Below are 15,843 nucleotides of genomic sequence, written 5' to 3'. Positions count from 1 at the left end.
AATATTTCGATATAAAAATTTTGCTTAAAAAAACTATATTAATGAAATTCCATGTTATTGTTTTAACTTTGTATAACTCGAAATGTGTACAGCCAAATAAAAAAATAAATAATAAAAAAACACTTAAGTATATGTACATTTGTGTGATAATACATTCAAGTTTAAGAATAATGAGGAAATATGTTTAATTAAAGGTTAAAGGTGTACCTTGAAAAAGTTTAAAAGTGCTCAAAAGTAAAAATGTTTTATAACAATGGTTAGTGCCTATGTATTGTCGTATTAGCATCACTAAAAAATGGCGGGCTACTAAACAAATAACTCTATAAGCAATTGTTAGAATACGTCATCTAATAACGGAGATAATAAGGGTAACCATATTGTAGACATTAGCCATAATACCCTCTTCTCCTCTATATTTTAGCACTTAATTACACATATTTTCTCATTGTTTTTAAACTTGAGCAATATTATAAATAAATGTACACTCGAGTGTTTTTTTGTTATTTCACTTTATATTTGGCTGTACACACTTCGAGTTGTGCAAATAAGTTAAACAATAATACGGGATTTAGTTAATATGGTTTTTTAAACAAATTTTTTATATCGAAATTTTTTTTCGATAAATTGATTGTTACTTTAAAGAGGAATGTTCAGAAACATGAGAGATTTCATTTTATGTTTGTTGTTTAATGTTAAACAAAGATGTAATGATATATCTCTAAAATTTTTAAATAAAAAAAAATTTCTAATCAGAAAAATTTTAAACAAAGGAAAATTAAAAATATACAATATAATTTTTTAACAAACTACTGTTTTTTTAAACTAAATCGATTTTTAAAAAATTATTTTTTAGACTAGTCACATTACCATAACTTTTTTTCCCTACCAATTATGCAATGCGTCACATTTTTATAGATCCAATCATAAGTAATAAATATTTCATCAATTTAGAATTAAAGTTTAGAATCTCTAAACAACACTTTCACAAATAGAATCGTTCCTGTTTCAATATAAAATATTGATTATTAAAAAAATTATTCAATAAAATGAGTGTCATATTACCCCCTTCTCTTCTACTCGTATAAACAATTAAAACTCGTTTCTCTCTGGTCAAATTAACAATGTTAGCTAAAAAATAACAATTAGAAAAAGGATCGTAAAAGATATTACTGACGTAAAGAGCATCTGGCAAAAATCAATGTTGCGTCATGCAATTTGTTGTTGCTACATGTTATTGCTATTGACGTTTGAACCAAGTCCGTCTGACGTTGTATTTATAAATGAAATTTAAAAGTTCTCCTATTCTTATCTGATCTGATAAAATAGATTTGTCGAAAAACTGCGTTTTACATCACATAAAGTCAGTGGTGCATAATTGAAAATAGGAGGTATACATTTCTCATTTGATGCGAATTTTTGATATTCTGTATCTTTTTTTAACTAAAATTTATTTTTTTTAACGCATAACTTAACATCATCAGATGCTAAAATTATGTTTTGGACATTTTGCATTATTTTTATTGCATCTATTAGTGACAAATTTTGATTTTCGAGTCTTTTAACCCTTAAACACACCGATCCTGTAAAATACGGAAACACATGGTCTGGGAGACTTTTTCAACTTTGAGAAGCTATAACTTTGATTACAATTAATATTTACTACAATTTTTTATCTACAATTTTTTTAAATGAAAGTTCAGAATCTCAGGAGTGTGACTGCACAATCGGCATTGCCAAAAAATAATTTATTGTGAAGTTATAAAGGAAAAACCATTAACAGAAGTTACTATACATTCAAAATTGTTGTAAATTTGATGTAATTTTTCTTGGACTCCCGGTGACTAATGTAATTTTTTTATTTTTTTGATAGCAGCAGAATCATTTGGCAAAACTAAAATTACTTTTTTAATAGCTGACAAATGATTTTTGTAATAACATGCAGCTTCGATCCAAGTACCCCAACGAGTTGTAATTGGTGAAAGTAGCAAAGGAACAGTCGGTAGCAGTTTTTTTAACTAACTCAATTCTATATGGAGCTTTACAAAATATTTTTTTCTTTCCAAAATTATTAAATTTGTTTTATGTATATCTACCTTTTTTGGCTATGCGGTGTAATCCATGTGCCAGACAAGTGACGTGGATCATTTTATGAAATATGGTAGATAATTTTTTTTCTGCCTTTTTCATATAAGCAGCACCGTTCGATACAAATAATAATACTTTTTCGTACTGTATTCAAGCAGGCCATAATTGTTCTAGAGATTTTTGAATAAATTTTACTATTGTTTTATTATTTGTTTTTTTTCCAACACTGCTGAATAAAGAAGATAAATTTGCCGGTGTAAAGTTGGCGCCCCATTTTAAAAAAATAAATATTTTAATCAGAGTTTGTAAGAGTTTGTAGGCTTTATGTGAATCTTGCGATGCGAGGGTGAGGAGAAATATATACATATAACACTCATTACGTTACAAAATATTGCTACAATATTTGCAATATTTCTGCAATATCACTGAAATATTGCAATAATACAGCAATATTGTTGATATACGCATTTTGTAATATTATGCGTTGTCTGGATAATTACTTAAATAATATACTAAGCATTTAAATGACAATAAATATTCACTTTTCTAATTTTTATGCAATTTTTATCAATAAAAAATTTTTTAAATTTTTGATCCGCCAATGGAGAAATCTGACATCAGATTCTTAATCAGCGCCTTAAAAAACTCTCCCTATTTCTACACTACGAATTTCATAAAAATTTAAAAGTTTTTTGTTTTCTCTGGTCCGCCATGTTTGATCGACCATTTTAAATTTTGTAAATCTAACTTCAGATTCGTAATCAGAGAAGTCAAAAACTTTCGGATAGCAACTTTTTGAAAAAGGTTATCCGCTACAACAATTGTGAAGCAAAAGAAACCATTGAAACCATTAGGTAATTTTTTTTACTTCTAACCGTTATTGTTTCTTAAAAAATTCATTAACTCTATGGAAAGATTGCAAATTTGTATAGATGTACCATGGAAATATTTTTATCAATAAAAATTATATTAAGCAATGTAAATCGCTCTAAACTGTATAATATAAAAATCTACAAATTTTGTTCCCTTATAAAATTTGAATTTGGATATAGAAATTGAAAATTATATCGAAAAACACTCAGATATATCGTTAGCAGAAATTGAAAAATTTAAATTAAGATGTGTGGATTTTTTAATAGAAAATTTAGATCAAATTTTTCAAAGATTTTTATTTGACAGAATTACTTTACAGGAAGCATATTTTAATTGCAAAGAATATTATTTATGACTTTTCAAGTTCAATTATTCTACTGGACAAACAATTTAGTTATTGTTATTGTAATGCACAATTACCTGATTTACGAAAATAATGGCATATATTTCGAACTGAAATTGTTAATAATATGCAGAGTTATGAAAAAATAACAAATTATGACAATTTCTGAAAAATAATGTGGACTTTTAAGGTAGCAGATGAGGTTACATTGCTTTTTCAATTCTTAATAAAACTAGTACATTTTATTAACGTACTATCGCATATTAATGCCGCAGTAGAAAGATTGTTTTCTTTTGTAAATTTAAATAAAAAAAGCAAACGAAACTGTTTATCAACTGAATCATTAATTGGATTTACCCATGCATTTTGAACTTTCCGATTTTTCTCTTGTTTTGATTTTAAAATTGTAGACGACATGTTTGATACATTACACAGGCACACAAAGAAAAAAAGTTTAATGTTTGAGAGATTTAATCTATGTGTTCCTATATATTTTGAGGCTGTATTTCAAACCGAATATGACTTCAGAATTGCTCCATCAGATCAAAAATTTTTGTTACACTCAAAAATTTGCTAAACGTTCTTTAAAATACATACTATTCAACCCGATAAAAAAAAATCCTGACCTAACGGAGCAATTCTGAAGTCATTCGATTTGAGGGCGTCAAAATACATAAGGGATACATAGGTGTAGTCTCTCGGACATGACACTTTTTTCATTTTGTGTGCCTGTGTTATCAAAGTACTTAACGAAAATAAACTTATTTATAGTGTTTTGAAAAGTTCTCAAAATCGACTACAAGAAAATGCAATAAAAAATATAGAATGTTAGGAAAGTACCGATACCCTTTAATTAGGGAATTACCGATAGTCTAACATTATATCTTTTATTGCATTTGCTTGTAGTCGATTTCGAGAACTTTTCAAAACACTATAAATAAGTTTATTTTCGTTAAGTACTTTCCGAGTTATGACGCTTGAAAGTTACAGTGCATTGTAGCTTTCAAGCCTCACAACTCGGAAAGAACTCAACGAAAATAAACTTTCTTGTAGGGTTTTGGAAAGCTCTTGACACCAGCTATTAGATTTTGGAATCAAAAATAGTACGTTCCATTAAAAAAAAATCGATGTGACCTTGACCTGAGCTTAACGACGCCATCCAAGGCCAAACCAATAGTACCTTTTTATGTCCCCTTCGTAACCATACAACTTTTGTCTAAAACATTTTCTTGTAAAATGCAAGGGAACAGAAATATTTGAGGTGATCGATTAAAATGAGTCATCCTGTACCCATATACAGAGTGTCCTACAATCCGTAACTAAAATTTTAATAACGCATTCCTTACTTAAAAATAAGACAAAAATCCTAATACAAAAATGTCGAAACTATAACACTTTTTAAATGAGAAATATTTACAGTAGGCGAATCAGGTAGTCTAAAAATTGTGCGCTCACAATCAGTAATGGTACAATGACAGTAGGTGCTCTTGCACTTTTGTAAACTTGTTATTACATTGAAGTAATTACAGTAATATTAAAATGCTTTATTGATTGAATCACATTTAAATATAAATTAGTATATGCATTGTACATGTCATAAACATATAAAAATATTACAGGATATTAAAAATAATTATAATGAATTGTCAACATTCGTGAGATGTCAATAATTCACAAGATAGCCAACTTTAGAGAAAAGATACATGTATCGTTCAACTCGGCAATACTTGATAAAAACTATGTTGATAAGAACTCGAAATTTTTTGACACATAATTACATTTCCATTGATATAAAATAATATTTCATATCATTATATCATACTACGATATTTATATTCCCCAATAGGCACATTCTACGAATATTATTGTATAATGGCATCACAAATTGATGAAAATTTTTAATAATTGCGCTAAGATAATACGTTATAAATACGTTATAAATATTCAGGTATAGATGTAAACGAAAGTAACACATGTTCTTCTTATTGAATAAAAATGCATACTTTTAAACGTTATGCATTGAAAATTTATTATTGAATATATGATGCTCCCCCAACATTCAATTTACGCCGTCACTGTATTAGAGATTAAAATAGAATTAAGACAAGGTAAGGTTAATATTGCGGAGAAGTATTGTGTAGATGGGATTTCTGGCATCTCTAAGAGAATAATACTTTTTATAATATTTTTAATGTTGCTACAAAATTGTTTCAAAGTAGAGAGATAGTTCACCGTCAATGAAACAACACAACTTGAAAGCCTTCTACGGTCGCAGTTAGATCTTCGTACTTGTTTTTATTTGTGTGATTTTATATACCTTCCTCGAATTCAATGAACTGCGCCCCGAATTGTTTTCTCAGTCATAACACAGCTCTACGTTGGACAAGGTTAGGTAATATCACGTATTATTAAATTTGAAATTAATATTAACTCTTTCCCTTCCCCCCTGAAGAATCTGTAAAGAATTTATTGCGAAAAATATCACTTCAGCCAGGGTTCGAACCTGAGACCTCCCGAATATCCGGTACGGGTTGTCTAACCAACTCGACCACTGAGGCTGTGATAATATTTCTCGCAATAATCGACTATGAGTTAGAAACGCTTTTCGAGGCAGCGTGATTTCCAAGTAGAGAGATATTTGACCGTTAATGAAACAACACAACTTGAAAGCCTTCTACGGTCAATTGAATTCGAGGAAGATATATAAAATCACAAATAAAAGCAAGCACGAAGATCTAGCTGCGACTGTGAAAGGACTGTTCAATATTGTTCACCATAATTAATCCTTTGAATATAATTAATATCATTTGTACAATATTTTTACTTTATTTCTTAATAAATTGAAAAATCATTAGAAATGATATTTAAATTTATTATTTTCAAAGAATTATTTATATACAAAAATAATATTATAACCCATGACGGCACAAAAGCTTGCAATAATATTGCTGTAACATTACAATATTGCTTCTTGCAGTATAATATTGCAGAAATATTTCAGATTTTTTGCAATATTACTTCAACAATATTAAAAATATTGTGAGAAATAATGTTCTCTCAGAGATGTCAGAAATCCTCTCTACACAATATTTATTCACACAATTTTACCCTTCCTTGCCTTGATTTGCTGGTTTTAATACTATTTCAAAAAGGTTACAAATTTTTTTAGTAACTTTTTCCTTTTATAGAAGATTTCAAGTGCAAAAATGATAGACATTTCGTAGTTCTAAAACTTAGAAATGTTACAGACATATTTAATTTTTATGAAATGTTTTATGTTTTTTAATTAAAATATTTTTCAGATATCTGAAAAATTTTAGTATGCACGAGTATGACGATTTTTGAGTTTATTTTGTCAAGCACTAATATTTACTTGTATTACAGGAAACTTCAAGACTCAATCCTTCATGACTGAAGATCGTGATCCTCATTTGATGAATTTGATGCATTTGATGCGTGCTTATGCATCTTTGTGCACGCTCCATGGTGATTGTCTTGGCAAAGGCACTCTTGATTTACCATTGCCTTCCGCGAGAGGTGATACATGATATTGTTGGATGAATATGAACTTGGATATTTGTCACAGAAAGCAGACGAGCAATTTTTATACGACGATTACCACACAAAAATACTTAATTATTTTGTAAAATTCAGTATTATAAAAATGATATTATAAAAACTTGTAATATGTAGTAAAAGTCATTTTCAAGTTTGTATTTATGTTTTCAAATTTATTTTCAGTTTTGTTTAAGAAATATAACCTAAAAACAAAGTGATGTGTCGGTATTCTTCTAAAGCGACATTCCTCTAAAGTATTGAAGAGATGATATAAGAGATCATATGTAATTCTCTCCTTTCTTACAATTGTTTTAAATATTTCATTTTTTACTTGAAACATTTTTAAGATGTATATGAAAATTTTTGGTGCTATATAGATATATAAATTATTTGTATTGTGACAATATTATAATATCACGATAACAAAGATATTGCAATATTAGTGCTGTGCGGATAATTTTATCATTAAATATAATTTTACTTAAATAATTTTGTAATGTAACTAAATACATTTTTTTTTATTTTAGAAGTCTTGTCTACAATGCATGTAAACTAATAAGAAACAATAAGTCGCATCATAAATAATCCATTGTATTATAAATAGTGTTTTTTGATTCAATTAAAGAATTCGAACATTTTTAAAATACATATGAAAAAAATTTGGCGCTACATAGATATATAAATTAATTAGATTATTCAACTTATGAAATTTTGTGTTTTACAAGAAATACATTTTATAGGAATATGTTCAAATCATTTGAAATGGTTAAATAAATTGCCACAAATTGCAACTGAATATACCCGCACAGCACATAATAATGTAACAATATTGTAACAATATTACAATATCGCGGTAATATTACAAAAATATTGCAATATTAGTAATTTCATAATTAAATATAATTTTACTTAAATCATTTTTGTAATGTAGCTAAATACATTTTTAATTTTAGAATTCTTGTCTTCATGCATGTAAACTAATAAGAAACAATAAGTCGCATTATAAATAATCCGTATTATAAATAGTGTTCTTCAATTCAATTAAACAAAGAATTCGAAAATTTAATCTAAGCGGTAGTTTTACTTGGAAATACATCATTACGTTACACTCTATTGCAATTCCTTTACTATCGTATATCTTATTTGATGTCGCAGACAGAGCGTTAACAGTTTACACACGCGCGCGTGCTATTACGCATCAGTTTGACGAGCCAAATACTTAGCGCCAAACGAAACGTGGATAGAAATCAGGTACTTACAGTGAAGAGGCGTAAACCATGGTTGCTCACGGTGCGCTGCTGTCGCCAATGGCCCATGCGAATGTGACTCCGCCTCTTAAGCGTGGCCAGCCTCCTCCTCCCCCAATCCACCGGCTTTACTGTATCGTTCGGTTGCGCTTAGTCGAGCGTGCGCATAAACGTTTATGCGCGCACGTGTAAGTGAATGTGCGCTAAGCACACACAAGTGCGTTTTAGAATCGAATGCATTTTGTGCGATCGTCCACAGCCAATCGGTTATTCAACCACTTGTGGCCTTTTCAAGCTACGTTCTTTTTTTTTATATCTCGTTCTTTTCCTCATAGATGTCTTTTTCTGTTACTTTACATGCACGCACGGATATGTAATATAGCAAATGCATACCGAAAACGTAGCTTATTTGTGAACGTTCTTTAAATTCAATCGATTCATTTAAATGCACGTATAAAAGCACTTTACTACAGGCATGCACGTGTATATGTGTAGAACGATACACTCAGACGGAGCTGAGACTGTGTGTTACTCTCTCTAAGAGGCGTGTAGAGGGATTTTCTTATTTCTGCTCTGGTAAATCTGTCGCTCCAGTCAGTGAGGCAGCGAAGGGCAAGCCGCGCGCCGTTGACCGTGTCTCTGCTTCTTTTTTCGTCTACTCAGCTGCCAATGCTACGATTCGTGGTGTACACAAGCAAGACGGTGCGGTATAATAGTTCGCGAATTTGTTTTTTTTTTGCGCTCGTATTTTTCGCCACACATTACACATAATTATTACATGTATTTTTTGTATCTGACACTGCAGATCTGATAACATGAAAAAAAGAAACGAAATGATTATTCTTCTTTAAATCAATGTGCACTCCATAAGTTTCTTTGCAACTGCGAAATTACTATTATTTGCTATGGATTTATTGAAATTTGTTCAACAATTTATATTTTTGCATAAAATTGTTGCACGCAAAATTACACTTTATAAAATAATTGTAATTGTACTTTATAAAATATTTGTTAATCAGAGGATTTGAATATTAAATGTCGAATTTATAATAGTGTCAATTATTTATATTACATCATTATTAATTGTCTATACTAGAATATCTTTTTTTTTACTAACAAAGACGCAATATTAATTTAGACATATGCAATTCTGTTATTTCAAAATACGGAAATACTTTTTTATCATTATAACATTATTTACAATCATTTATGTACCGTATAATATACATATTTTTTACATTGGATCGTTTAATATTTATAAATTGTATACATTATACGATTCATTGCACACAAGGCATCAGAATTGCATTTGAAAAAGCGTTACGATGATAGGATTATCAACGAAATTAGCCTGTTCCTTTTGAGTGCATTTTGAAAACTGCAGACGGAACGCTACAACTCCGGAGCTCTTGCATTGTAACCGACGGCTGCTGGATTACACGTCTCTTCAATGGATCCGATTATACTAGGTAAGAATAATTCAATTCATGCTATTCAATAATATCAAATTATTACATTGTTTACATGTAAGACTTATAAATAGATATAACATAATTATCTCACATACATTGCGTCTATTTATTGCATTTAAGGTAAAATCGATTATTTAATTCACCGTATTGCGATTATTTTATTTACAATACTTTTACAGTATATATTTACAATACTCTTTTTATATTTAATTATATTTTATTTTTAAACATTTTTTTGAAGATACATGAAATCATCCGAATACTAATAATAGAAAGTTTTATTATTTAAACAGTATTGTTTATAAAAACAAAAATAAATATTTTGTACATAGTTTAATTTAAATAAATCAGCTTATATATTATAAACAATATATTTTCAACTTCAACGAGACATTTTTACAAAAATTTGTAAGAATATTGTCGAAACTTAAACAACGTGTCTTATAAGAGCTATAGCTGTAGATAATAACACTTTAATACATTTTTAATTATCTGCTTTATTAAAAATAATTTTATAATTTTATTTTAAATGGTATTAAATGAAGCTGTAAGATATTAAAGATATTATCTCCAATTAAAGGCTGAATTACTAATTTATATATATTTTTCTTGTATTAAGGAACATATATAAATTAGCAATTTAGAAAAAGTAGGAAAATAAAACTAGAAAAGGATGACGAATATTATTAAATTTAAATTTTTGTTTTATTATATTTATTATATTACTACATTATTAATAAATAAATCATTATATTGTAAAATATGATGATTCGGAAAAGTCGATTACCTCTTTTACTGCTTTACATTATACATTACTCGATTAATATCATAATATATGTATATAATATATTCTTGATAAACGTAAATAATAGAAATCCTATTACAATAATGTCCGGTTTTTTATCTATGTATATTAAAAATACAATACAAATAACATGAATTGAATTTCTTTATTTTATTATTTCTGATATACATTTTTATACACATATACATATTATACATATTATCTTAAACACAACTTACATAAATACAACTTACGTAACTATATAAAATTATGTACTTAATGCTGATTACTTGTGAATATGATCTATAATCATAAACGAAATTTGTCTTTATGTAACTATATCTTTAATGTTACAATATTTACCTCATCTTTTGAAAAATACATGTATCGTCGGATTTAAATCCGAAATCTTTGGATCATCAGTTTTCTGCTTACGTGCTAAACCATTCATCTACTGGTAGATGGTGTTACATATTGTCTGTTTGTAAACAGTACATATACGGATCACTTTACCATGTTGCATAGTAAAATTTATATAAAATATTATATGTTTATTGCTATTTGACATTCATTCTATTTTAAATAATAAAAAATCATAAACTGTTCAATATTTCAAAATTTGACTATACAGTTTAATAAAAGTTATCAAACACATTTTATATTTTACCGTGTTAAAATATAAAATATGTATAATAGATAAAAATAACCATCAAAGGAAATTACATAAAATTTTTACAAATAAATGTTGTTATGCGACTACTTTGATTTTCAGGCTAAATTTTATTAGAAATTTCTCTCTGTATATAAACCATGTTGCGATTAATCAAATTGAATTAATAAAATAACGACAATTGTTTGCCACGCTAACAAAAATCACCAAAATTTCATGAAAAAGTAATAAATCGTTACTCTTTAAATAACGAAAGCAAAAATGTATTATTTTTAAAATTAGTAACAAATAACAGTAATAATAACGTGTTATTTTTATAAAGTAACGTTTTCAACTCTGGAAATAGTATTATAAAAATTGCTATACCATTTCATAGAAAATACTTCCTAGTTTGAATTTGTTACCAAAATTTTATTTTTAGCTTTTATTTAGGAAATACCTAGAAACAAAGTTATATGACGGTATTGACAACTTTCCTCTACTACATCGATAATACGTTTTTGCGTAATTTAGGATAAGAAATATTTCTTCTATTGAATGAATGCGTGCAGATTAGATATCTATCCGCATTCAGTAGTAAATCTAATCATAAATGATTCATTATTTACTTTACTCAACGTTTTTTCTCTTTTACTTTCTTATTTAAGTGCACAATCATCGTTTTAATATAGTTTTAATCATAGATCGTTTTAATATAGTTCAAGTATAGTTGAATTAAATGTTATGACAATTTAGAACGTAATCTTATCTCCGAGTACATAATTATTGCTGTTGATATAATAATAATATGACTAGTACCTGCATAAATATATGAACAGCATTAGAAAGTTATATCTCGAAGTTAAATGAGAGAATGATATGGTTAACGATCAAATAAGCATTTAAATTATTTTCTCAAACATAGGTGTGTGTGTATGTATGTGTGTTGAATAGATTTATTGTGACAATATAAACATAATTGTAGTAAAGTATAATATTTATCGTGATGTATTTAACAAAATGTTTTCTATTTTGTAGCATTAATCATTAACAGTTATATTCCAGTAATAATCAAATAGAAAACAAGAAATATAAATATAAATAAGTAGTAAATATAAAATTTTCGCAAGAAACAAACAAGTATTTTATTTTTTCAATATACGTATATTTAATGTATACATGAAAAAACATTTTATATTTATGTACCTAATCGGTCCTTGTTAAAACTTTTGTGTTGAATATTTAACGTATTCTGATCTAACTTAATATAATTATGTTAGTTAACCATTTTTGTGTTAAATTAATATTTAACATTTTTTAGCATTAAAGTAATACAATTTATAAACAAATAAACACACTAATATAAAAATATAGTTTTAAAACAAAGTCTAAGATAAATGAATAAAATGTACGTGTCAACATGTTATAAATGTTAATTTTACTGAAGAAATGTATTTATCTCGCATTAAATTAACACAAAAATTTAGGCGGATTGTTTGAGACATGCGATGTATGTTAGATTTAACACAAATTTTCCAACTATGTAATCAAACAGAGATTTTCTTTTAATGGACTTATTTTTTTTTTAATGGTTGCTCACAAAATATTAATTAAAATCTGAAACTTTGATCTTATATTACACATACATCCGGAGAATAAATTATTGTATCTATACAAAAAAAATACAAAAAGATATTAAAAACGATTTATAAAATTTTGTAAATAAAAAGTAAAAAATTATTAATTTATAATTAAAATATTTTTTTTATTACCTTTATAATTATTAATACAATTAAAAAAATAAATATAAAATATTATAAGGTGAATAGATAGTAAATATAAATTTCTGCAAAAACTAAAGAATTTTAGAAGTTTTTTTATTTTTTTTTAATAAGTTATATAATATTAAAATATTATATAAAATATTATATATTAATTAAATATAATAATTAAACCTATCATTACGTTCTTATACGAAAAAAATCATGTTTGTACAATAAGCGCTTCCAACATGAGAAGTTTTTGTGTTTCATAAGAATTTAATTCGTTGAACTTATTTGGTTTTGTGAAATACCGGCCTTCACTTATAAATATTAAAAAGAAATACACGATAGTTTTTCTTGACGAAATCTTGAACGTCATAAAACAGTTTTGACTTTTTTATTGAAAATTGTGAATGATTATAAACTATTAATATAAAAGCTTGTTTAAATTTTTATATTTAACAATATATAACAAATAATACTTTTATTATATCATTAGTTTTTTACATTAGAATCTTAAATCATAAAAAAATTATTGTTAATGTTTTCATGCTATTTTTTATACTGCACATTTAAAAATTATATCGAATAAAACAACATTGAATATTGTCATTCTTTAACTTGTACGACAATGTCGCTTATTTTTTCACCATGTTTAGTTTTACAAAATTATTTTCTAATTATCTAATATATTAGGTGGTCCAAAAAAACCGACTTTTTTTCTTCATGTGCTTTACCGGAAATCGAAAGTATCTATTGCAAAAGTCAATTTTGTTCTTTGTTCAAATTAAAGAAAAAAATGTTTTAGACTTTGCTGTAGTTGTTTAAACACAAAAATCGACGTAACATGGTATTTTAATTTTTTAAAATCATATTGAAGCATATCCTATTGAGCTGATCATTGAGATATTGTTGCCAAAAATCAAATATATAAGCTTGAATTCTTGTAGCCAAAAACACTGACATTAGTCATTTATTTAATCTTTTAAAACTCGAATTTTCATGTACATTTAAAGGCTTAAAAAACCTATTTTGACCAATCGCAGTCGAAAATCGTTTGTGGTATCGGTTTCCTTATTATAGAGAATATATTATGATATACAAAAACTTTAACATTTATTGATAGATAGCGCTGCAGTCATAAAATGCTTAAAAAATGCAATTTTTCTTAAACCTGACCTTCATACCAACACCAGATTTAATTTTCGTGACAAATTTTTGTTAAAAAAAAAATTTTTGTATAAAATATACTTTTATAAAAAATATGTTTTATAAAAATGTTTTAAAAAATTTTATAGAAATATTTTTTTATAAAAACTGTTATAAAATATATCTATCAACAAATGTAAAAGTTTCTGTATATCATAATATATTCTCCATTGAACAAGAAAACCAATACCATAAATAATTTTTGACTGCGATTGGTCAAAATAGATTTTTTAAGCCTTTAAATGTTCATTTTTGTAAAAGTTCGAGTTTTGAAGAATTAAATAAATGACTTTTTGTCAGCATTTTGGCTACAAAATTTCAAGCATATTTAATTCCTGGCAACAATATCTTATTGATCAACTCCTCATGTGGATATGCCTCAATGTGATTTAAAAGAATTAAAATATTATGTTACGTCAATTTTCGTGTTTAAACAATTGCAGCGACCTCTAAAACATTTTTTAAAAGTCTGAACAAAAAACGGAATTTACTTTTGCAACATATACGTTCGATTTTCGGTGAAACACATGAAGAAAAAAAATAGTCGGGTTTTTTGGATAACCTTTATATACACACAATTCAATTATATATTTATTTTAATTGCATATATAATTATTGGGAATAAACTTTATTGTGACAATAAATTCGTATCTTTGACATTTTCATTTAGAATTTCCTCTTAAAATTTTTAAAAATTTTTTATTATTTTTGTCCATAACTATTAATATTTTTATTAAAAGATTTTGTTTTAGAATGATTATGTTTTAAATATTTATTTAAATATTTATTTAATAATATTTTAAAAATGTTACCACTTGAATTTTTGAAATGAATGTTATATTATGTGTGCCAAAGTTGTTTAAAATGTTAGTATGAATTGGTTATAATTATGTTTGACACGATCCATTCATAGAAAGTATGCTGTATTCATTTCTCCAGCAGAAACCTTTGACCCTCTTACCGCGTCCCGGATGCGCTCCGTTCTTATCGCTGAAAAAGTTTGTCTTTTTTTAATCCGATACCAATTGCCATAAAAGAATTCGATACAAGACATAAAAAAAAAGAGAAAGAATTGCTAATAAATATTTCAATTTTATATTATCATAAATTAGAAATTTGAGAGAGAGAGAGAGAGAGAGAGAGAGAGAGAGAGAGAGAGAGAGACGCATTTATATATCATATTTGTCTGATACGTGAAATGTACAAATTATATTTAAATAGGCAAAACTTAAAGTTTTCGAAATCATTTATTTACAGATCTTTTTAACAAGCCTTTTAATAGACTCAATATTTTAATACATATATTAAATTTCATATTAATTAAAAAATGTATAATACTTATTTTAATTAATTATTTATATAAAAGCCTTATCTAATATATATATATATATCAATAAATTTTAAATTTTTATAAAAAATAACATTTTATTTATGTATACATATCTATATTCTGTATAGCGTAACGATTTTTATCGTAATTGACAAATACTAACAAATAAAATATTTCCTAGAAATCTAGAATTTTTTGATCAATTATAATTTTTTATTTATATATAATAATAGTAATTAATTTTTCTCTTATATATATATATATTTATTTATTTATACATCACATACATAACAATTTTTAAAACTCCTTTTCATTTAGAAGTTATTAAGAAAAAACAAAAAAAAATTTTTTTTTTTTAATTCCAATTTCAATTTTAATTCAATATTTTTGAAATAAGACTTTTGAGATGACCTAAATTTTTCTTTATAAAACGAAATTAAAAATTAACTTTTAAAATATTAAACAGCACTGCAAAATAGTCCTATATATACAAACTCCACAATAATATACCATAAAATACTATTAATCGA

The 15,843-nt window shown here is 26.3% G+C and overlaps 1 long non-coding RNA gene across 1 annotated transcript; it reads left to right on the top strand.

The window, feature by feature from the left end:
- Window positions 1-8,679: 8,679 nt before the first annotated feature.
- On the top strand, window positions 8,680-9,575 carry LOC105194388. Its single transcript, XR_005575464.1, has 2 exons — window positions 8,680-8,808; window positions 9,491-9,575. It is a non-coding gene; the product is annotated as an uncharacterized LOC105194388 (long non-coding RNA).
- The last annotated feature ends 6,268 nt before the right edge of the window (window positions 9,576-15,843 follow it).

This window comes from Solenopsis invicta, chromosome 8, assembly GCF_016802725.1.
Source record: "Solenopsis invicta isolate M01_SB chromosome 8, UNIL_Sinv_3.0, whole genome shotgun sequence".
NCBI classification, from domain to species: Eukaryota; Metazoa; Arthropoda; class Insecta; order Hymenoptera; family Formicidae; genus Solenopsis; species Solenopsis invicta.
The sequence above is the reverse complement of the archived record's forward strand: the minus strand, read 5'-3'. Positions and strand labels throughout refer to the sequence as shown.